Source organism: Lissotriton vulgaris, chromosome 8 (assembly GCF_964263255.1).
Source record: "Lissotriton vulgaris chromosome 8, aLisVul1.2, whole genome shotgun sequence".
Classification (NCBI taxonomy): domain Eukaryota; kingdom Metazoa; phylum Chordata; class Amphibia; order Caudata; family Salamandridae; genus Lissotriton; species Lissotriton vulgaris.
This window is the reverse complement of record NC_141696.1, coordinates 94340742-94366465: the sequence shown is the minus strand read 5'-3', so window position 1 is coordinate 94366465 and position 25724 is coordinate 94340742. Positions and strand designations below refer to the sequence as shown.

The following is a 25724-nucleotide window of genomic DNA, read 5'->3' as shown; positions in this document are numbered from 1 at the left end:
TGAGTTGGGCAGTGTGGATTTGTGAAGACCGTGGCAGGACAGCCGGAACCACGAGAACATTGTCGATTGCCATGGTCAGGGGAAGGCAGCTTCTATTGGGATATTCAGAGGTCTTATTACGAGTTGGCTTCCTTACGAGCGGACCATGGTTGTACCGATGCCTAAAGGTCAGCAGAGATGAAGGATTTGGGGTGCATATCCACCCCTTTCCAGTTCTTCACAGCAGATTTTGAAGTGGATCCCTTTCTACAAGTCTCCACTACACAAGAGAATCTTCACTCCAGAGAATACAACCCTGGCAGAAATACAGGTAAGTGCTTTGGTACCATGTACCCAATACCGGGACTGCCCACATATGGGTCTGTCTCTGCCAATAAGTAGGTGTTATTTTCCACAAATACCATGCATGTGTGTACATTCAACATATATGCAGTTGGAATTTACACTGAGATATCAATATATATATATATAGAAATACAGTGCTCAATGCCGCAAGACTTCCGCAGACACACTGCTGGTTCCTTGGGAAACTCGTGATATGGTGGTCGAAGAGCCAATGCACAGCGGTCTCCTAGTTGTCACGGACACAGTCGCAGACTCGGTCTTTTGGCTGTCGGACTGCCAAACTCATAATAAGACCCGAAGTATATATAACCAATGGACAGGGACTCTGCTACTCTCCTTAAAGTGTTTCAACGCCTTGTTACTGGTAGCAAGAACTATATAAATGCAGTTTCAGTTTCATTGCATGCTCATGTATTTCAAGACTGAGCTTAGTAGTCTTCTCTGAGCAGGAAAGCAGATTTTTGAAAACGTTTTTATATGTAGTTTTAAATATAATTTTAATCTGTGTTTATTTAATAAACTGTTTTTCTAGAAACTGGAATACGAGGGTGAGGCAGTCAAGGTAGGACATCATTTTGATTTTAAAGAAATATCAATTAGTCTATAATTTGTACATTATTTGCCCAAAGAGGGCTTGTTAGGAGAGTTATATGAATGCATAATGTAAAGCAGATGCTATATCATACAACAATCAATGAAATCCTGGGCATAGGATGCCAATGCAAACTCCACAACTCCTGGAAGAGCATGAGGGTCAGTGCGAAAAGCAACATCTTAAGAGATGGATAAGGGACCAACACTTTCTACTAAAACAGTCATATACAAAAACATGTCTCCCTCTAACCACCCTATCATGCCATCCTCCTCCGATGATCCAACAGGGGTCAATCTTATGGTGTAGATCCAACTCAGGGGTAGATAAAAAATGTAGTAGTCCCAGTCAAGAGGAAACTTGCCTGCAGCATCTTCCCAGCTCTAGACCTAGTTCACCTACAGCCCACTCTAAAGGCCAGACAAGGGCCTGGAGCTCCTGGCACAACTGTCAGTATGAACTAACAAAGGTAAGGATGCTGCTCACAGACATTGGGCTGATATCCACACCCCTCCTGCCCCCAGGTTCAAGGGTTTGGACATTCTAGACCTGACCCTCCAGTTGTTGGAATGGTTTCAATATTATGTCATAGAGGTCTATCTGATCATTCACATTGTAAAGTAGGTATCCACATTCTGTGATCTTCACCATTTCTGCAAGCCATTCCATCCCAGTAGGAAGCAGTGGCTGCCTCCCGTGGAATAGGATGCGCAGTTTAGCCATTGCCTATCCGATAAAGAGCCAATGCTTCCGGTGCTTGAATGGAATGATACCACTGGCCATGTCCTAAAGAAGGGCAGGACGTACAGGCTGTTGGACCACTGGATTGTCTTATTTTGTGAAGACACTCCAGACCTCTTCACTGTAGCTGGACAGCTGTGACACTCCAAAGCATGTGCAGCATCACAAACACCCTACCCACATTGCCAGCAGTGTCAGATGGTAACATCATTTAGCAGGGGATCAATAGCAATTAAACTAAGGTGTGAAATGCACCAATTTTATTCTGACTTCTCTGAATAGTGTGTCCCTTTCACTCATAAATTATTCCAAAGCCCTATGAGAGTATGTGTAATGCACAGGAGGTTACTAATAGAGCAGCGTGGGGTCAAGGGTGAGATGTGAGTAGCTACCATCTATCAACAGTCCATATATCTCTGACAGTGACCCCTTGGCAATACTCCATGTCTCGATATAGGAACGAATCAGGGAGGGTGTCCACAAGAGAGTACAAACCGTCATCTGAGCCCTGAGGCAGTGTCACATCTAGGGGGACAGCCACCTTTGTTTGTGGTTCAGGACATACTTTAACTGTATGTCCTACACCCATACAAGTGTACTCGACGAAAGAAGGTGGCCCATTCTCCATCTTTCCCATTCTTTATACCCAGTCCAGTCTACAGTATGTCCACCTATCTGGATAGCCCCATTCTTTTCACCCAGGCCTTTCTACAGTCTGTCCACCTATCTGGATACCCAGATTCTGCTACAGGAGAGCAGATTTCATGGGGCCATGGGCATATATGCAGTAGTATGTGCACTTGTTTACAGATATTCAGTGTGTAATGGTTCCGCGACTTACCTGACCGCCAAGGGATATGCTGCAGGACCAAAAGGTTTGTGAGAGTGTCCCTGTAGCTAATATCAACTTTTCAATCTAGACCCTTTAGGGTTCCTGATAGCCATGACCATTGCACCATATGAGACAAGTGATTAGCCAGATGATATGACTCTATGTAAGGTAGGTGACAACAGCTTGCTGTACTACTGGCATACAGTTTAGCCATGCAGAGATAGGGCCTTGCATAACCCCGCACAATGCCCCTAACTGCCAAGTCAATCTCGGTGAATCATACCCACGAAGTAGGAAAGGGTAGTAAACCCACAATGTACTTAACTCAGGAAATGTTTGCCCTTATACAGAGACAAAGCTGCAGGGAGGCCCATTCTCAAAGCCACATTTCATGGCATGGGGCAAAGGTTGAACGTTATCATATTCGTATGTGTCTCAGGTCCCCATATAAGTCTAGTCCCAGATATTTTATCCCTCCCTGGAACCATTTCAAACCCAAATCTGCAGCATAGGCCCTGGTCAAGACCCAGGACATTGGCAGCACTTGTTTTCCCTGAGTTACATAATATCTGGAAAATGAGGAAAAGGTATCCAATAGAGTGGGCAGTGCGGTCTGGTAGGCACCATTGCAAGCATAATATCATCTGCATAAATGAAATATCTAATCAGGCCTACTCTCCTTTGTACCCCCCCTGATAAGAAAATGTGATCTAATGGCTGACACCAACAGTTTCAGGACCAACAGAAAAAGCATTTGCAAGAGCAAGCATTCATGTTGAATAATGTTGCAGATGCATCTGAGGGAAGAAAGGTGCCCTCCTGTACCACTGGGGCTATATAGAGCCACTGTATCTTATAGATGAACTCTAGCCTTAGACTGGATCTGGAGATGACTTGAAAAAGATAGGGCCACTCAAGTTTTTTGATCACTTGATTACTCTGTGAGCCAAGTCGCAGGAACCTTCATCAAGAAATTCACTTCTGCATTTAACAAAGAAATAGGGGTTGCAGTCTAGTGGATCTTACCTAAGCAGAGCTCTAATTATGTCCTTTTTGGATATCGGGTTGAACAGACTGTCCCCTGTGCTTCATGAAAGGCATGATATACCAGCTGGTCAGTCTGGGCTTCACAGGTCTTATAAAAAAGAAAAGGAAACTTTATTCTACTGGAGAGTTCCAAAATGCTAGGTCTTATATTACGTTGCATATTTCCTCCAGGTTGATTTCACTGTGAATCAGTGCTCAGCCATGGTCAGACAGGTGTGAGTATCAGACAGAGTCCAAGAATCCATCCATCTTGGAGAAGGTTTTCCCCACCCTCAGAGCAGTACAGACATTTGTACTAAGTGGTGAACTTCCCCAACATTTTCTCCAGGTGGGTACCAACGCTTCCAGAGTGGAATTGTATCTCCAGAATGGTAAGAGGCGCTTCCCTGCAGCAACATTTGAAAGCAAGCATGTGAACCCCACTTCTCCCCAGCTCATAATTTCACCATTTGAGCCTAACCAGGTCCTTCTCCATGGCTGATTTTTAGAGTTTATTATAGTTGAGTTTCTCTGCCTTTAACAGATATTGAATAGTAAGGGTAGGATTGACATGGTAGGACTGTTCAAAGGCTACTGTGGAGAGTTTATGGTGCTTTCAGGCCTCATCACATTGTTTCTGCCTTATCACCAAGTCACACATAAAGAGGCCTAACCAGGGAGTCTTACCAGCAGCCCAAACATCTGATGTGATGTGTGGGTTGTTTTTTCGTCAGTGGTTCTACATGTACTCTCACACACTCTTTTACCCCGGAAGATGGTTCTTGGAAACTTGCATTCTCCACAGCCCCATATGAACAGGTTGAACCCTACGACCCTACAAAGACCATTCAATGTTACTGAAGCATGTTCAGACAGTTCTCCCAGAAGTATGTCAGAATGGCAGGAGACAGGAGGGCAATAGGAAATGGGAGGGGAGGAAGGAGTCAATGTGCGACAAGGTGTTATTGACAGGGGAAATTAATGTGTATTCCTTAGCCAAAGAAGTGCCCAAATACCAGAGGACCACTTGCTCATGATCTGCCATCAGATCCCTCAAGAGTGGTATATCTGTTGCATTACTCCCATCAAGAGGGCCGGTGATGGAAAGAATCAGGTACAGGGCCAAATTTTAGTCATCCACAACAATCCGTCTGAACTTCGAGCATTCAGGTAGTATTAGCCCTTCGTTGGATCCATTCGGAGCTTAAATCGATCCTTACACCAGGGTTAGATAACCAATTCTTGGTTTACGGAAGGTAAATCTGTCTTTTTCAGGGTCCATCCATGTGCACATCCAGTGGAGTGGAAGTAACTTAGGTTTCAAGATGGCCGCTCTATGCTTCTTGTGGAGAGATGTGTTTGGAGAGGAGACTGGCTCTCCCAGAGGGGGATCCTTTGCACAACTACTACCCACAACACCCCAAGCCAAACCCTCTGGAATTTGGTGTGTACAGTGAGGATAAAATGTAGTCCTTGGACAAGGGCAATATCCACCCTTTAATGGCAAAGATAAGACAGTACTTTCTACCATTCTACATAGTTGGTATGACCGTTTATATTCATTGAGACCATGCACACCAGAGTGTTTCATTTCTCCCCCTCCTGAGGATAACATGGCTAGAGATAAACAGCCCCAGGGAAGACACAGTGGCACTAAAGATGGATGAGATGTGTCATGGCAATCAGTAGGGTGGTGGTTGGTGGTGATGAAGGCTCTGGCACAAGAAAGTGTGTGATATGTGTAAGCCAGGTCTCTAGGTATACCCTTCAGAGGTCTTAATGACCCTCTATTCCCAAGCATTATACCAACCATATGTTTTCCGATGTCTTCACGCAAGACCCAAAGCAGTAACATATCAACATAAGCTTTGAGTGAAACCCAGTCTCCCTTGCCTAGAAGCCCTAACATACATGCATATCTGGAACAAAAACTCCCCTCACCCAATCCAACAACAGCACTCTACCTCTATAGTGGTACAGTATACTTTCCAATCTGAGGGCCACTCAAAGGCCAGTTACTATGAGTGCAGCTCAGAGCATTAAGGACAAAGTTTGGAATGGATATTCAACTGTTCTTTTGGTGGAGAGCTGGACTTATTCCTATTATGATTTTGACTCAACGCATCCGAGACGTTATTGAGGCTAGACTCGTCTGAACAATGATGATGTGACCGGTAGCCGAGACCTTGAAGTGCTTGAATTTGTAGCATATGTAGTTGAGCCGTGGCCAAGTAGGGAGTCGCTCTGAGCCATCGGTGGGCCTGTGTCATCGTGGAGCCCAAATTATCCAAGCAGACCACTAAATCGTTGGGACCATCACATTCTGACACACTGCTATGACTTGTCGTCAACATCACTGCTGGTACTTTCAGGCCAATCTTGAAGCTGTAGTTCGATAAGTGAAGCCGATAAGTCAAGAAATTCCTATACCTAATCATTGTCTCATAGGAATTAGGAATGGGGCCATACTGCCTTTGGCTGTTTGGCGATGAGCCTGGCATGTTGCTGCTGCAGAAGGCATGCCATGATGGGTCTGGGAGTATTAAAGGGCTTAGCTGGCTGGGCAGAGAACTGTGTGGCCTCTGGAATTTCAGCGGTCTTGCCAAAGTAACGTTTTAGGTCCTACAGGAAGGTACCCAGGAACCTCAGAATATCTCTTTCCATCCCCTCTGATACCCCATAAATGTGTATATTCTCCCCACTATACCTGTCATCCAAATTGGTACCCTTCCTCATTCAGGTTACAGAATGACTATACAGTCAGGGTCCTCCATGCGCCGGTCCGTCGCATCTATATGGGTTGTTATATCCCATATAGGTACCCTATATAGGCGCAGGTAACATCGCAACCTTTCACCTATATTCTTCCCTGTATTACATACATAACGGTTCTTAGGCACTGACCATTTACCTAGATACAACACTGCATTCAGAATGTGGGTTTTCCCTAGTTCAAATCTCATACAATATGCATGAGGTTTCTTGGAAGCAGAGCAGGACTACCATCTCCTGTATAATATCTCTGTATAAAGTTCAGGGCCGATGTCATCCTTTAGGCCGACACAGTAACACAACAAGGTAAGACCCCTGGAGTGATCTGTGGGTATATATACATCACATCTTGCTTTAGAAAGACAGAGGAAACTGTGACTTCCTGGCTAACACACTGACCAGAGAGACTGAGGTTCCTGCATGCAGACACTCCAGCTCGCAGTGGTCTAACATCCCTCGTGGGGTGTCCAGCTCAAGACCAGGATGGGGTCCCATATTCTCTCATTCTCAGGAATGGGGTTGACTAAATCCTAGAGGGATTCTTGACATAATACCTACACAGATGCTAGGTACAAGTAGGTACATCTAGTTAGGGTGGCATCATAGCAGTACACTTTTGTTATCATGTGTTTTATGTACTTGTATATTTTTATGTTTAGTACAAAATCATGGAGTGCTGCTTATTGCTTTGGGCAAGTTTTGTGAACATGAACCATTAGGCGGCTGGCCCCACTGCTGAGCATGTACCACCCTGCGGATTTAGGGGCCCACGAGCCCAGTATCGACCAGAATGTTAAGTGGAAGCTTCAACCAAGGATTCTGGATGGCACCCTGTTGCTAAGGCCCATTTGCTGGCTTGTAAACATCATTGAACAGTAATTAGTGCAATCATCCATGGCAGGATTGTTCGGCACTACAGTTCCCAAAGTACCCCACAGTCACCCATATGAGTAGCCCATAGTGGGCCTGGAATTATGCACTATTTGACACTGTGACCGGAACAGAGCACACAATCTCTTCCTTCCAGGAGCCTCTGAGGAATAAGGCTTTACCTTCGAAACGCGTAAGACGATACTCGACGGAACAGCTGTCCATTTTAATCAGCACTAGGGAAGCCATTCAGACTTGCCATAAAGACCTTTAGTCGTGCTGAGGCTGGAGTGCTGCTTATTGCTTTGGCCTAGTTTTGTGAGCGTGCTGTGATGCGATTGTGCGAGCAGTATCAAAGATTTTTTTTTTTAAAAAGACCTTTATTTTGTGGTATCGCCGACCGTAAAAGTAAATAGACATTGCATTTCCACTTTACAGTACACAAAACATCGTGAGAGCCCAATGGGCAATACTGGAGAACAATGTACACAGCCAGAGTGCCGGCATCCCAGAGGCCCGGCGGCGCAAAGTGATGGAACAAATCAATATACGCCAGTCACATCTCACCCTGAAAGGCCTCATCTTTGCAATTAAACAGTCGGCATTCAAACAGTATGAATATAACGTTGCGGTCTTGCAACAACACAAAAGAAAAAACCAGAAAGGAAACTACCCCTGAACAACCCCAAGGCCCTCCCCGTTTGCTATCGAGTGCATTGATGGAGTCTCTGTTACCCTCCCTAAGCTAATAATGTTGGTTGCGCCCTCAGTGTGTGTCATAACCCCCCACCACCCATGTTACCTTCTAGTCCGTGTCACTCCCAACCCGTCTCCCCAGTGTAGTATACGCACCCCCCTTTCTCCCACCTCCTAAACTCAAATCTTCAGTTCTCCTCATGTGCTAGTTGCCCCACTTCCAAACCATCGCCCAACTCCTGAGCCTGGAGCTCGTCGACGTCTGACGTGGCAGAGCTGTCCCCCTCCCCCTTGTGTAGGTATTCCTTGTAGAGGTCCCAGAAGGATTTCGGTCTGCTTTTGGGCGGCAGCAGTTCGCTGTACAATTCCGTTTGGGTGCAACAGTATTGGAGGTCCCTGAGCCATCTCGTTTTGGTAGGGAGTGGACCGCGCATCCAGCACGTTGCCACAACTCTTCTGGCCAATAGCATCGCCACATCCACTATCCTGCGCAGCGAGGGGGCCAGTGGCTTGGAGAAGCCCAGCAGCACAAGCGACGGGGATCTCTGCAGCGTCTCCCCCAGTATCCTGTCTAACTCCGCGAATACCTCCTCCCAGAAGGAGCTTAACCCTGGGCATAGCCAGGCCATATGAAAGAAATCAGCGACCTGGGCTCGACAGCGCTCACACTCCGAGGATGCACGTAGGCCATAACGATGTAGCCGCTCGGGGGTGTAATACACCCTCTGTAGAAATTTAAAATGTACTAGTCGGTGCCTGCCATTAAGAGAAACTTTACGAGTGTTGGCGCAGCAATAGCGCCACATAGCATCATCTATGGGGGCCTGGAGATCTGTTTCCCACGCCGTTCTAGAAGCAGAGGTAGGCAATGTTTGGTGCGAGATTCCTAGCTTGTTGACTACTGAGACCAGTTTTGTAGGCGTTTTAGTCTTAATAACATACGTCAATTCAGGGATCTCCTCAGGTTCCTTCAGCGAGGGGCCTAGTATGTCCCGGCAGGCTGATCGGATCCTGTGGTACTGGAACCTTTGTAGCAGCGAGGGAGCCGGGGTGGTAGGGGGGAGTTGTTCCCAGGTTTTCAGAGTACCCTCAAAGAACAAGTCCTCCATATTCTGTATGCCAAGGGCTCTAAGGGCCTCTGTCACTCCCTTCTCGTTAAGCGGGTCTAGCCATAAGGCCCAGGCCACCGGCATTTGTGGGGAGTACATCAATTTACAATCTCGCTCCCTCATCAGTGCATGCCACGCGTGGTTGGTCGCCTTGAGCGAGTCCATCTGTCCGACCGCTCGGTCCGCTGGTAGACAGATCGTGGCTGGCAGGGGGAGCGGGTCAGCAAACAGCCGCTCTAGAATGAGATGCGGCGTACGTGCATCTCCGTGGATCCATGAGTGTAAGTGTATCGCCTGCGCCACTCGATAGTAGCGCTCCAGGTCTGGCGCCCCCAGTCCCCCCATCTCGCATGGGAGTGTCAGCGTCGCCCATTTGACTCGAGGTTGTTTCCCGCCCCAGGCCAGCCTGACCAGGACCTGTGTTAGTCGTTTAAAGAAGACCTTCGACAGCACTACCGGGATGTTAACGAAGAGGAAGAGGAATCGGGGCAGCACTATCATTTTTATGATGGCGATCCTGCCTAATAGTGTAAGCGGAAGTCTGATCCAGACGTCCACATCGTCCACAAGTTTGTTAAACGCGACCCCGTAGTTGTCCCGGATCAGGATCTCGGGGTCCGTGTGTAGGCGGATGCCCAGGTATCTGACCGAGTCGTCTGACCATTGCAGGGATATTCCATATCGAATGGCCTCGTGACTGGGGTCAGGGGGAAGGCGATGGACTTGTCCCAGTTCACTCTAAGTCCGGAAAGCGCTCCAAACCGGACCACTTCTATGAGTATCGAGGTTAAGTTGGCTTCTGGGTCACGGACGTACAGTAAAGTGTCGTCGGCATATGTCGAGATACCAATTTTGTAGGTAGGGAAACTAACACCCTCCAGGCTATGGTATTCCAGCATGGCACATGCTAGTGGCTCCGCTACCAGCGCATACAGCAGTGGCGACAAGGGGCATCCCTGTCGGGTTCCCCTACTGATGTGTATAGGCTCTGAAACTCTGTCTCCTATCCGAAGACGGGCCGAGGGGTGGTGGTAGAGTGCCCCTATCCTCTGCAAGAACGGTTCTCCCAGTCCCAGTTTTCGCAACACTCTGATCATGAACGGCCATTCGACGGAGTCGAACGCCTTTCCATGTCCAGGAAAATCGCCAGTGCGCGATTCTCCTGTTTAACATGCTGTATCGTACCCAGTACCGTTCAGATGTTATATGTTAGATTCCAGCTAGGGACGAAACCAGATTGCTCCGGTACCACGAGGTCAGGGACCAGTAAAGCTAGCCGGTTGGCCAGCACCTTGGCGTACAATTTCGCGTCTACGTTCAGTAAGCTGAGCGGTCTGTACGAGCCACAGAGATCAGGGGGTTTCCCCGGTTTTGGGATCGTAACCAGCAAAGCTTCCCGCATGGAGAGTGGCATCTCGCCATCTTCGCAGATGGAGTCGAAGAGGGTTATCAGGTGTGGGAGTAGGAGATCTTTGAACGCTTTGTAAAAGCCTACCGTGAGACCGTCGGAGCCCGGGGCGCTACCCAACCTCATGCTGCCTAGGGCATCTAATATCTCGTCTTCGTGGAACGGGGCCATCAGAAATTCCCGATCTGAGTTCTTGAGGAACGGCATCGAGATGTATTCCAGGTATTCGTCGATTTCCGTTTCTGCCCCCCCCCCCGCCTTGGAACGATAGAGTTCCGTGTAGTAGCGCCTAAACATCTCCAGTATCTGATCCTCCTCAGCTACCCTATCACCCTCCGGGGTCTGCAGCTCTTCTATCACCAAAGGTCTCCGGGAGGCCCTTGACCATGCGGGCCAACAACGCCCCCGGTCTCTCCCCCTCGCCGTATGCCCGAGCAGTGGCGTACTTGCCCATGAAAAGGACCTCTCTGTCCGCAAGTGCGTTATAGTCCGTCAGCAAAGACGGCTGCTCCTGCCCCACATCACTACCCGAAGCCGCCAGCTGTCGTTTCTCTAAATCCGCAAGCTTTGTTTCTAAGTCGGAGAGTTCCCGCCTAATGGTGCGTAAAACGCTAGAGTGCTTGGACATGGCCATTCCCCTAATATATACTTTGAAGGCTTCCCATATCGTAAAGAAATTATCAACTGAATTAATATTGGTGGCAAAGTATCGTTCTATGTCTTCCGCCATCTCCCCACGGAAGGCGTCGTCCAGTAGAGCATAGGGTGGGAAACGCCAAGTGTAGGGCGGGATCCCTTTCCTGGCAGTGGAGAGATGGATCAGGACTGGGGAGTGATCGGAAAGTGTGCGTGGGAGTACCTCACGCGAGCTGATACCGCCAAGGACTGAAGAGGAGGCCAGCCAGTAGTCTATCCTAGTATGTATGTTGTGATAGGCCGAGTAGTGTGTGAATCTGCCCTGCATAGGGTGTTTGTCCCGCCACACATCCACTAGGTCCAGCTTTGTCATCTCTGCTCTCATATAGACAGCAGACGCTACCGGCCTTCGAGCTGGGCCCGTGGAGCGATCCTTGGTAGGGTCAAATACAAAGTTGAAGTCCCCCCCCCACAACATTTTGGAGTGTGTATGTGTCCTACACGTGGCCGACAGGGGGGCATAAAATTCCGGATTATCATGATTGGGACCATAAACATTCACTAATAGCAGATCCAGACCTCTCCCCGCACATCTAGCAAGTACATATCTACCCTCTGCGTCCACATGCATCTGGGTCAGTTTCAATCTCGAGGAGGGGTTAGCCCAGATAAGCACGCCACGGGCGTGAGTGGTGAAGCCCGCTGCCACTATATTGCCCGCCAACCCTCTAGTCTGCAACAGCTTACTGCGGACGGGTAGGTGTGTTTCTTGCAATAGGGCCACATCCACATGGTGTCTGTGGAGAAAGCTCAAAACCTTTCTCAGCTTGCGGTGGTCATTTAGCCCTCGCACATTCCAGGTCATCAGGTTTAGCGTTTGATGGGCCTGTGGGCGCCCAGACATTACAGCAGCAGACATCGCAATTTACAACATATCATAGCGACTCCAGAGGCAGGGAAAATACAATAACCCGGGGTATCAGTACCTATGGTGGCCTGCCAGCCACTCCATTCATATGCAATTACTCCAATCCAGTTCCTCATAGCAAACCACGGGCCCTCCAACATCTCAACACAACAACAATCCCCTCAAACCAAACCCTAGACCCCTCCCCCCTGTCCCCTCCCCACCCACAGCTGACCACCCCCAACCCGGCCAGACAGAGCCCCCCACGATTCCCCATCAACCCAAAAACCTCAATCTGTTAGGTCATACGTGTCCCAACTCCCTGGGGAGTGTCACAGCCAAAAGCACAGGGGCAACGCGTGCCGAGGTTGCACAGAACCACCAACGGTTTCAAAGTTTATCACCAGTTCCGCACCTCAGCCCAGCCCCAAAGTGTTCCAGTGCCTTCCTCTAAGTTCCCCCACTCCCTTGTTCCCCCCAAACCCGACCCTGCTGACAAATCTCGATGGCCCTTTACATCACTTGTAGACATCCCCTGAATCTCCAGGTTAGTGCGCACTGCAGTTCATTTTCTTCTCCCATCCAACATCAAGTGTCCCCAGATGTGTTTTACTCACAGCTCACCTTACAGGGATGCGTATTGCCCACTTGGTAGCGAGTCTAGTTTCACCACCCGCAAAGGGGAGAAATATACATTGGATGCTACACCTCAGTCCTGTTCCTCCAAGTTCGAAGCTGCCCCCGAATCTTCTCCGTGGCGCTGCCGTTGTTCCTTGCGCTCTCTAGCCCACGTTTTCAGAGACTTCTGCAGCTCCTTGGGGTCCGTGAAGAAGTACGATTTCCCACCAGTGTTTATTCTCAGTTTGGCCGGGTAAAGCATTGCATAGTCGAGTCCCAACTCGCGCAGCTGTTTCTTATGTGGTATAAATTGACGGCGCTCCTCTTGCACTTTGGCCGTGAAATCGGGGTATAGCGATATGTCCATGCCTTCCATCTGCAGTTTTCCTTTTTCCCTAGCCAACCGCAAAGCCGTGTCTCTGTCCCTGTAATTCAGGAGCTTTGCTATGATGGGACGAGGAGGCGCGCCAGGCTGTGGTTGAGGGCCTAAAGTGCGATGCGCTCGCTCCACGATGAACATTGGGGAGAAGGCCTCCTCCCCTAGCAGTACCTTCAGCAAGTTCTCGACGTAGAGCTCCATTTTGCCAGTCCGAGTTGATTCTGCCACTCCCGTTATCCGAATGTTCGATCTGCGTGAGCGCGCTTCTAAATCTTCAGCTTTGTCACGGATCACTTGCAGCAGCCTGCCGAATTGCTGTCGGTCCTTGTCCCATTCGGACTGCATCTCCTCAGCTTCCGTGAGGCGTCTCTCCGCCATATCCAGGCGCTCCGCATGCTTGTCCACTCTTTCCGCCATGCGGTCCATGCGGTATGACAAAGCGTCTATCTTGGAGCCCACCGCCTCTATGCTATTCTGGATGCCCTTCTCCATCGCTGCCAGCAGGTCCCGAAGTTCTGCAGGAGCCGCTGTTGCCGTTGCCCCTTTAGGGGAGGCCTCCGGCGCCGGTAGCTCAGGCCCCTTAGGCCTTCGGCGTTCAAACGATAGTTTGGCCTGCGCTGCATCATTTTTCCCCATGTTGTTCTCCCAGTGCAGTGGGGCTCTGTCCCTGAGAAACCACCTCGTCACGGCCTAGGCAGGATCGTGGGAGAAGTGCTCCAGTCGCCTCTTCACCACCCTCGGCAGCCGTGCTGGCGTTAGTGGAGCAGGCGGGACAAAATGGCGGTCACGTTATGGGTGCCGCCGCTGCTGTGCGTCCTGTTCTGGCCACCGCGCTCCGCAGATCTGTGCTAGCCCCTCCGGGTTCTCAGCTGACCTTTTCAGCAGTAGTGCCGCAACTCGTGGGCTCCCAGGTAGCTCAGGGTATGCACGCGGCCGGAGCGATCCCCAAGCCTCCGCCCTCCGCGCTGTCTCACCGCTATGTCCACCTTGCTCCGTCGCGGTGTCGCTGAGAGGGGGTGCCGTCTCATAAGCCCTGGGGTGGTGCGCTGTGGCTGTGGGGGGGCTCCCGGGTGTCCAGGTAGCAGCGCACCGAACTCAGCGCTGATCATCCCGTCTCCTCCAGTGTCCGGGGCCGCACGTCGGGTGACGTCGTTCGGCCCGTTCCGCAGGGCAGTCCGCGGCTTCAGGCCTGGTCCGCAACCGCTCTCCCCCGCGGATCTTCGCCGCGTTTCCTCTGCAGCTAGCGCCTGCACCGGCCCACTCGGTCAGGTCCGGGGGTGCCGGGGGTCACTGGGTCCAGCACACAGCTATACTGGCACTCGACAGGATAGTTTATCAGGATATTTTAGGGGCTTAGGCGAGGAGCCGAGAGCTCACACGTCCGCCATCGACGCTGGCTAGCTCCGCCCCAGCAGTATCAAAGATTTATTAAAGTGCTCTTGAGACAAGTGTCACCCATGACGTGTTTCACTCCGTAAAAGGAGCTTGATCACATGACGCGCCCCAACAGGCTTTGCAAATTTAAAGTGCTTTTAAAAGCCCAAACAGCCTTAAAAAATAGGCTGAAAGGCAACAGTGTGCAAGAAAGTAACATAACGACAAACAGTGGCAGTAAATCAAAATGAAGGAGGTTCACAAATAGTGTCAAATAAGTGGTGCACATTAACAAATATTGCTTTCCCTCAATGGTGATAATGTTGGCAAGTGCCTTTAAAATCACAAAGAAAGTCAAAATGTAAACTAACATTGAGAGTAGCAGCAAAAAAATGTATGACATAATCACATGGGTCGAATAGTAATTTGAAAAAAGTAAAAACCCTAGTGAAGTGTCGAACACCAATAGAACACCGTGCAGTATGACACCAGTAATTCAAAACACCTCTGCCACTTGATAGTTTCTGGTGAGTCAATTTCCAAACATTAAATTGATCCACATAAGTCAATAACAGCTCTGATCATATAGATGACATTAATAAAGTGCAAGTGCAAAAATACAGAAACCCCTTAAATGGAGTATTATTGTATAACAGCAACTGTACCTAATAAAGTGCAAGTGCACAATTCGGAGGTGAATATATTTATAAACAGAACCTCTTAAAATAATGATGCAGAAATATCATTTCAATGCATAATCATGCCACAAAAGTCATTAAAGTGAAAAAAGTGCTGTGCAAATTAAGCATCAAATGTTTAAATACCTAGCAGCAAAACCGAGGCTCAATGTAGGGAACCTAATATTAGATGATATAATTTAGTTACATAGCAGCGATACAAGTAGGAATAAAGATAAACTAACACAATGAATACAGACTTAGACCAAATTACAAGTATACCACAATCTAAAGGCACAGAGATTATAGAAAGTTATGCAGATCTTCATTAATATTTAAACCATTCGGAACACTGGTATCCAACAAAAGAATGAAATGGGTTTTCCTCTGTCTAAGCAGTTTGTCCCAATTCCCACCCCGTCCGGGGTTAGGGACTGAACCTAGAACAGTATACTCTAAGTCCTTGAGTTTGTTATCTTGCATGGACTTAAAGTGTCTAGCCACCGGATAATTACTGTAAGAATTAACAATGGCTCATACGTGTTGCAACATACGTTTGTTGACTGGAAGCTTTGTGCTCCCTATGTACTCCAGATCACAAGTACATTTGAGTTTATAAATTACATACTCCGACCGGCAGGTCGGACATTCTTGAATGGCAATCTGTTTCTCACTAAAGGCAGATTGATAGTGTGTGCCATTTTTAGCAAACGTGTAAGCACGACAAGAAGTACATTTAAAGAAACCCATTTTAGATAACCAGGTTAGTTTAGGTGAAGTTTCAGGCATGGATCTGTCAAGGGCATCCCTCAAGAGGGCGCCCGTCTAAAGGTGATTGCGGGCTGACTTGGCATGATGGGACCTAAAATAATGACTGTCATAACAATCGGCCATTCGGAGTATATAATGCGTCGAATGGTCTTCTCTTCGGTACAGAAAGTGGTGATCAGGCGCACCGGACAAACTGCATTTGGGTCAATAGATTTGACAGCCTTGGGTTTAAGCTGCTCATTCCTCGATTTTATTTTTACTTTTAAGAGAGCCTGAGCAAGTAATTTCCTTTTATATCCCTGTTGGAGGAACCTTTGGACAGCTTCAGCTAAGCATGTGTCAGATGTCATTGTGTCACTGCAAATCCGCTGGATACGGATGAATTCTCTGTACAGTATGCTGTTGATAGTGTGTCTAGGATGAGCGCTTTGGGCATGAAGAATCAAATTGCCCGCTGTGGACTTCCTATGGAGTTTAGTATGGAGTCTACCCTCCTCAATATACAATTGAACATCTAAAAACTCAGCTGAATCATTGGTGACAGATGCAGTAAATCTCAAATTGAGGTCATTGATATTAATTTCACTAACAAAAGCATAAGCCAGCTCCTTGGTACCCCTCAAAATGATGCAAATGTCATCTATATAGCGCCAATAGTGAACAATAAACGTTATCCACTGGCGATGGGTGTTGCCTAGCACGTGCTCCTCGCACCAGCCAACATGTAAGCACGAATAGCTGGGTGATGAGCACGAACCCATAGCCACCCCACGTTGCTGATGGAAAATTTCATTTTGGAATTGGAAGAAGTTATTGCGAAGACAGATTTCCGTCCTTTCTAAAAGCATTTTGTTGTGTTCCCTTAAAGCGACTTCACGACTGTCAAGAAAATAGTTAGTTGCCTCAATACCTTGCCAGTGATGTATACTGGTATAAAGTGATTCTATGTCCATGACAACAAAAAAATAATCAGAACACCAATTCACATCCTTTACTTTAACAAGAAAATCAGTAGTGTCCTTGAGGTATGATGATAAATTGGTCATATGGTGTTGGAGAAAGAAATCAACATATTTCGACACATTTTCATTCATGCTTCCTTGGGCTGATATTATTGGGCGGCCTGGAACAGGAATAACCACCTTATGCACTTTTGGCAGAAGATAAAAAAATGGAGTGATAGGATATTCAACACTCAAGAATTTGGCCTCTTCTTTAGTAAGTAGTCCTTTTCTCTACCAATGGTGGATCTTTTTACGAGTAGTATCTTCACTTTTTCTCATGATCATTTTGGGGGACTTGGTGTAGCAAGTGGGATCTGATAGATGTTTGTTACCCTCTTTCAAATAATCCTCCTTTGACCTTAAGACAGTGTTACAACCTTTATCAGGATTTTTTTATAATGATGTTTGCGTTACTCTGGAGTTTCTTATTCAAAAGATGATATTGATTATTGTTGTAGTTGGCCTGTTTGAATATGCCCAATATTTTTTTATTGAGTTCTTTAAGTTCAGCAATAACTCTGTCACTGAAGACAACTACAGCATCCTTAGGCATGAGTGGAAAAAAGGTTGATTTCGGTCTGAAAGGACTGGGAGCAGACTTATTCACATTGATAACTTGACTGACCGTTGGAGCACTTTGCGTGCCATCCTCGTAAGCAAGGTCAAAGAGAGATTGTAGACCCCCAATATTCCTAATTTGCAGAGGGATAGTAGTGATCTCAGTTGGTATTGCAGCAGGTGCTTTTTCTTTTTGCACAGGATGTAGTTGGAAGTACTTAATTAGTTTAATCTTCCGAATGAATTTAAAAACATCCATGCGCATCTGATTATAAGGAAAATCATTCTTAGGACAGAATGTAAGTCCTAAAGATAGGAGCTGCTCTTCTGCTTTAGAGAGTACAACATCAGTTAAGTAATCACTGTGTTCTCCACAGTTGTAGTTACCTTTTCCAGTTCCTTCGCGCATTGCTTCGCGTTGTACCTTTGTCTGTGCTTACGCCTCCTGTTGCGCCGTTTCCTGTTGGAACATTTCCTTGATTTGGCAGAGGATTGCGGGGGTACAGGGAATACCTCCCGTCCTCGCTCACAAAATTAAGTTCCTCCACAACAGTAAAGTTCATCAACTCATTTGGGCCCAAAGATGTAAAGCCATAAACAATTTGTTATTTCGTATTAACTAGCATGTAGTGATTACTAATATATGTTTCAAAGTGAAATTACGTTACTAATGCCATTATCTAATCAAATCCTTAAATTCATATGATATATTGCTTCTCCAACCCTAGTACTTTTGACTTTTGACTTCTAATTAAATCTTAATATTCATGTAACATGCATATTCTAACGCAAATTTCACATATTATAATTTCCGTTAACTATTCCAAAGGTATTATTTAACAAACAACAGATTTTAATCTGCTAGGCTATTTGTCGCCCATAAATCCTTGACACAAATTCAAAGTGTCCATTGGTGTAGTAACCCAGAGATTTTATTTAAAAAGGAATGACCTTTAAATGACTACATTTATCTGGGCAAAAGAATTGCACTGTGGCCACATGCTCTCACAACTTACAATGAAACCATTACATTTAAAACTGAGCAGTAAGTTAATATTTAAATTTCCTAGGTCAGTTCATTATAGTAGTTAACTTTGATTTCATATGTTTTTTTAAGGAATAAGTGCCTTGATACATCAATTACCACTGCAGTAAGATCTTCGGTGAGTACTATATCTGGGTTTCTAATTTCACCTTGACTGTTGCCTACCCACATTATTTGTCTCTGTTAACGAGTAATTCAAGAGTCTTATTTTGATGTTTTATTCTAATTTCCTTTCTTTTGGGTGATACTCCTGAAATATGTGTGATTGTCTCAAAAAGCTTCTCTTTAGAGATCATCTCTCTTGCACTCATGGCATTTGCTCATAAAATAAGTAGTCCAGTGCACAGTTTTTCCTGCATTTTCATTTACTTCATTATAGAGAAAATGCAGTTTGGGTTGCTCTAAAAATATTCTACAAAGCCTCCCTAGTTAGGACACTTTGTCCATTAGTCAAGCCAGTCTTTTCAATGTGGTACAAAAGGGGGTGGTGATGGACGGAGCATCCGAACCAATCAAACACTCACACCCAGTCAACAGATCCTGGTTTAATCCATCACCGTTCTTTAGCCCACTTTGCCACCCCAGTTCAGACATGGCCATATGCAAATCAGTCTGACCCTGTACCTCAAGGGAACAGTCCAGCCTGCACTGCCAAGCCATGCCAGGCCTTCCCTGGACCGGAAACAAACTTCTGAGGACCGGTTTCTGGCATTTCAGCCGTCTTCAGCCCGGCTTGCTTGAATCCAGTGGCAAAGTGAGCAAGGGACTCATGTCTGAGCATACCCTGCCAACTTATGGCGAGCAAAGTGGTACAAAAGGGGGTGGTGATGGACGGAGCATCCGAACCAATCAAACACTCACACCCAGTCAACAGATCTAGGTTTAATCCATCACCGTTCTTTAGCCCACTCTGCCAAACCAGTTCAGACATGGCCATATGCAAATCAGTATGACCCTGTGCCTCATGGGAACAGTCAAGCCCGAACTGCCAAACCATGCCTTCCCTGGACCGGAAACAAGCTTCCGAGGAGCGGTTTCTTGCATTCCAGCTGTCTTCGGCCCGGCTTGCTTGAATCCAGTGGCAAAGTGAGCAAGGGACTCACGTCTGAGCATACCCTGCCAACTTATGGCGAGCAAAGTGGTACAAAAGGGGGTGGCAGGGTATGCTCAGAATAAACGCTTGTCAGTTCGGGCTGGACTGTTCCCATGAGGCACAGGGTCAGACTGATTTGCATATGGCCATGTCTGAACTGGGGTGGCAGAGTGGGCTAAAGAACGGTGATGGATTAAACCCAGATCTGTTGACTGGGTGTGAGTCTCTGATTGGGTCAGATGCTCCATCCTTCACCACCCCCTTTTGTACCGCAATCTTTTCAATGGTTATATAATGCCTATATTTTCAAAGACACGTTTAAAACAACCTTTTATTTTTATTATGTTTGCATTAATACAGTATATTTATCATTATTAAATATCATGCATACATGAATGATTGGGCTCAGCATTCAATCTTCTGGGAGGGAACTCCAAGAGGTGCACCTTTAAGTCAGGATGTGCCAACTGAAATAAAACTCTTTGCTTGAAAGAGGAGCTGACACCTCTGTCCAGGTGTGCACATTTGATCAGAGTATAGTGTGGAGTAGACCGTCCGTAGGCGGCCCCCTGACTGCAATGTCTGCTTTTCATCCCTTACTAATCACTGGGAAGGCAGCCTGTGGCTTGTGGGCAGGGTTGGAAGGATGCTCCTAGGGTCCCAAGATCGGCCAGCAGAGGCCCTTACAATACCTGGGGAAAATTACAGGATGGGAACCCGTTCTGGACATCATGGGGCATATTATCAAGGACCGGTGTTAAAATTATCGCTGTTTTATCGGCAGGAAACTGCAGATAAAACGGCAATTATAGGCTTGATTTCATGCCCTTGTTAATTCACATAGAAGCCCAAGTTAACACAAGAACATGGGCTTCTATGGGAATTAACAGGGGCTTACTGATCTAGATGAAGGTAACTAGTTTCTTGTATTCTGTGTACTCTTTTAAAAAAATATGTATTTTTTATTGACTTTTTCATTGCACAACCATAAAACAAGCATGTTATTATCGATCAACACACCTTTCCCCATCTCCCGCCGCCCTTCCCCCTCCACCTCTAATACCAGGACGCAGTCTTCTCCTTCCGCTAATACAGCCAAAACTCTCCCCCAGGTCCATACTAATACAGTTCCGTGTTCCCTAACCCAATCCGGTCCAGTGGGGACCGGGGACCCATGCCCTCTCTTCAGATCAAACCCTCCATCTAGTCCATGATGGTAGCGCCATTTGCCCCATACCTTACCAAACTTCTTGGGGGACCCCCTCGCCTTATACGTGCTCTTTCGGCTGCCATATATAAATCCATACCCCTCCGCTAGTCCTCCAGTTGCGGTATGTCAGGCGCCCCCCATTCTCTGGCCACGTCCCTCTTGGCCAACACTAAGACCAGCACCAGGAAGGTCAGCAGTGGGGGTGTCAAATGCACATCATTAGTCATGCCTAGGAGGAGCATTTTTGGGGTCTAACTGCAGGGTAATCTCCAGCACCTCTTTCAGCTCTTTCAGGACCTCCCCACAAAAGATCTGAATTTCCGGGCAGGACCAGACGGTGTGACAGAAGTCCCCCCTGTCATGTCCACAGCGCAGGCAGCACGGGTCAGCCGCCCTCCCTATCTTATGCAGTCGCACTCTATCGAAGTAGGTCCTATTAAGGACATGAAATGGATAAGCCTTAAACAGGACCTAATTGCTACCTCCCTCGGGTGCATCTGGACCGTATCCCAATCTACCTCATCCATGTCCCCCACCTCTCGCTCCCAAGTGGCCCTGAGGTTTCCTAGTCCATTCGGCATTTATTCATCAAGGTTCTATATGTTAGGGACACCGCCCTACCAGGGATTCGTTCTTGTAAAAGGTGGCCCTCCAATGGAGTGTCTCCGTCAATCCCTCTCCACCCTCCAGGCATGTCGTAGCTGCGTGTATCTAAAATTTTGTGTGCGGTGCAGCCCGTATTCCTTTCTTAGTGCCGGGAAAGACTGCAGTACCCCTTCTTCATCACATCTCCCAATGTCAATATTCCCATGGCATCCCAGCTCTGGAACCCCTTCAATTTACTAAGCTCCCTCAACCAGGTGCATTTCCATAGTGGTGTTTGTTTCGTCAGTTTTCTCTCCCACCCCAGTGCCTTTGCTGTCCTTGTCCAAAACCCCAACGTGACTCTCGTGGCAGGAAGCAGTCTGACCCTCCCCTTGCCCCCTTACAAGTAATATATGCATGTGTGTTTTCTATGCTGTGTCTCTATGGCGCATAGGTGGGGTGGGTGGCCGGGGCATGTATCAATTCATTTATGGATACCAGATGTTCTGCCCAGTAGTACGCTTCTATGTTGGGCAACGAAATCCACCCATTATATTGGTGTCTTTTTAGGGTCGTCGGCGCCACCCGGGGTTGTTTCCCCAGCCATAAAAAGGCCCTCAGTTCCGCGTGGATGTCCAGGAAGACCTGGCGCCTTAGGTGGAAGTATTCATTTTGGATGGCGTACATAAATCTCGGGAGTGATATCATTTTAAACATTGCTGCCCGGCCTAGCATTGTAAGGGGGAGCAGTTTCCACAGCGCCACATCCTCTGTGAAGTTAGTCAATATTCGCCTAATATTCCTGTCGTAGGAAAGGGTACTGTCATTCGTTACAAATATCCCTAGGTACACAAAACCCTCTCCCGTCGTCTGTAACCTCCCCGGCAGGTTGGGCCACGCCTTCCCTCCCTGAGGATCATAGAGGATCGATTTATGCCAGTTTATCTGGTAGCCTGCTCTGGTCCCATAGCGGTCCAATTCCGAGAACAGCGCTGGTATTGTAGTGTCCGGTTGCGTGATATACAGAAGGACATCCTCTGCATATAGGGATATTTGTTCTTCTGCCGTATCTGCTGGTCCCATTCGGAACCCCCTGATATCCTCGTTCTGCCAGACTGCGCATGCCATCACCTCTATGGAGAGTGCGAACAACAGGGGGGATAGGGGGCACCCCTGTCTGGTACCCCGCCGTATAGGGAAATCCTCTGGCAGTTCTCCATTGACTCTAACTCTCGCTCTGGGGTCAGTATAAAGCAGTCTTATCTTCTTCCTAAATTTGGGCCTGAAGCCAAATCGTTCCAGTACCCCCTCTAGAAAGGGCTGTATTCTGTGTACTCTTAATTAAACAAGAGTTTGTTTAGATGAATATATGTGATCCTCCAGGAGAACTGACAGGGAAGAAAGCCTCAAATGAGCTCTTAGAGGAACTTTTAGCACAGCTCAGCCTTTGTTCATAAAACTAATTCCTTATGTCATATAAAGAGATGTCCAACCTTAAATTATAGACATCTCTTCGCACAATGCATACTAATGTGAGATGCTGTGACTGTCTGCTTGCATTCAGGGGCTAGTCTGGACCAAGATGTGCACTCCAGTCACTATGGGTTGACCCTGCACCATGTGCCGACTTAGGGGGGAGTTTTAATATTCCAAAGGAAAGTTTAGACCTTAAACAGGCACAGCCAAGCTACACATGGCAGGCCAGCAGTCATGTTTACACTATCACTGTCGCGGATGGCACAATTAGTGCTACAGTCCACTTGTTACATTTGCCTTACAGACCTTTGATACACTTTCTACCATATATTAGAGAGTAACAGGTAAGGTAAATATGTCAATTTGTAGATAGGCAAATTTCAACATGTTGAAATTGGGAGCATAGGAACATTACCACAGCCAGGAGAACCAATCCAAGCAAAAATCCTGGGGTACGCTATACAAAAGATGTCCTTTCCAATGGCAATCCTACAATCTACCCATTACTAGAAATAAGTAAAAAAGAACAAAGCTACTGGGAGTGGATCAATCCCAAACAACACTCAAAACAAAATTCTCCAAACAAACTAAAGAAATGCATGGTCTGAAAGTTCACAAAGAAAATCTCTATGCTAACACCCAAGCCCTACCGTATCTAGACTCAACAGCAATAAGCCTACTTAAAAAAAGTATGCTAAACAGCAACACTGTTTATCCTTGCTAAAACTCAAACACTCATAAAATTAATATTTATTTTGAATTATTAATAATTATTTCAAATTATTGATAATTCAAGAGACAAAAATGGCAGTATGATTATTGCATTTTACCAAAACAAATTTTTGAAATGTGTGCATTTATAATTCAAAATAACTAACACTATCAATATTTACAATACTAATCTGAATTTTAAAAAATTATTCTGAAAACAAAAATTCCAATATGGAAGCTCTCGGCTAGGGCTGCGGGCCTCCGGGGCCCTGCTCATTCATGAGAAACACCCAGAGACAGGGTTTGGTTTGCCTGACGCCGAGGCTCACTGCACAATGAAAGTCATGATGGCAGTTATCATGGCTCTCTCTGTAGACTCCCTGTGTACTCCTGGCCTGATAGCCCATTGGAGGGGATGTGAGACTGTAGTAGGGTAGTATATAAAATATGTTATTATTATCAATGCAATGTTTCTTTAAAGAAAAGTTGTTTAATTTTAATCTAGTTGACATCACGATATTCTAGAATGTAAACAGCAGATGTCAGATGTCTCTTGGATTTTGCTGTGATCAGTCGTGGGCATACTTTATAGAATAAACCAGAGTTTGTACTTCATACCAGTTTCCTTGGATTTATTGGATTATTCTGGTATAACATCCTACTACAGAGACCTGGGGCCTTTTCGACCTTGCTGCCTGCCTGCCACTGCTCAGCAGGACTCTGATCGAGCCTTTGACGAAACAAGGCAAGGTGAGACTCGATCTGGGCCTAATCTGTGCAGCCCTTCCTGGCATTGGTCGTGATGAGGGGAGCCAGCGGCCCCCCTCTGTCTCACAGATGACTGGTTCCCAGTTGGGGCTGTGGGCCCGGGAGTGAGGAGCAGAATCCACAAGGCTCACCGCGAGACGAAATAACTCTTGGTGACACCTATGGGAGTACCTGGACCTGAGTTGCAGTTGCATTCCTGTGGCCACCAGGTGGAACTCGCCAGTAAGTCAGGAACGAAGTCGCTCCCGGTCCGGAAGCACTGTTGCGTTGCAAAAAGATTATTGCCACAATTATTTTCCTTTCAGTCTTTTTATTCATGTTATTCCAATCATTTCCATTTTTCAATTCGTTTTGGCACTTGAAATCCATTTTATGTATAAACATCTGATGCTAAAGGTATGCCCATCCAGATCTTTTCCATAAAGCAGGACATATACAAATTTCATCCTCAGTAGTGTGTCTTTCCCAATGCATTTCGGGCATCTTACTCGCCCTTCGTCAGGGGTTCACTATAAATATAAGCAATAACTTTAGATGTTTTGTTTGAGTTTATAAAACACTTTACATTTTAAACTTGTGGTATACTCATTGTAAATGCATTTATAAAACTGCTTCAGTCTGCGTTTTCCCTCTAAATGCCAACAACATAAGGACTAAATGTGATGTAACCCCTTTCTTCTCCCTTTCCATCTCACATTGTTAACCATATTAAAGCTGTGTGGAAATGTCGCCCCACTGTCTAAATTCATGAGTTACCCCATACGCGTTAAACCAAACATTTCAAAGACGCTCCCGTACCTGTACTACGTATCCTGATCTAATTCCTCCTTTGTTAGAAAGAACATCTATCAGCTCTCTCACACCTTCTTCCCTTTTAACTACCTATAAGGCTCCTCCCCCTCTCATCTGTGTCTTACTACACTGCGCAACCCATAATCCACTGTGGAACAATACCAGAATCGCCTTTCCGTTACGACCGTGAGTGATCTAATAATGACGACACCCGCACTAATTTACCCCTTCCAGCCTTATGATATATCGTACTACGCCTGAGTTCAGATGTCAACATGAAACATGAGGTGTAAATAAAATACCAACATACAATAAAATTACAATTATTACACAATTTCCAAAATAAAAGCTACTCCATATCAAGTCTCTTTTTGCAAAGTGAATAAAGCCATCAAAACAAAAGCGTCCATCACGTGTATTTCGGCAGGAGCAGTTCAAACACGCTCCGCCCATGCTGAGGCGAACAAGGTTTTCAAATGATCATCCATTTTTTTCTGAGTTAGCCATGTACACCGTGGGTACTGACACAGAGTGGCTGGATGCTCCTTACTCCCCTTACCAGCATCTGAGTGGGGTCCTGCTGGGGGTGCCCCAGGGGCTCTTGGCTGTCATGAAGCCACTGCCCCCTCACCTTAGCCTTTGCAGAGCTGGGTGAGTCCGAATGCATCCTCCAGTGGCATCGTCCAAATTAACAACAATGAGGCAGTAGGTCCTGGTTGAGGGGGCCAA

At 46.7% G+C, this 25724-nt stretch overlaps 1 long non-coding RNA gene across 1 annotated transcript in view; it reads left to right on the top strand.

Moving 5' to 3' along the window:
• Positions 1-25724, top strand: part of LOC147693511 (uncharacterized) — an 89037-nt gene that overhangs the window by 49329 nt on the left and 13984 nt on the right. Inside the window, exon 3 of the long non-coding RNA XR_015299110.1 lies at positions 18433-18478. This is a non-coding gene — a long non-coding RNA (uncharacterized LOC147693511). The remainder of the gene's footprint in view (positions 1-18432; positions 18479-25724) is intronic.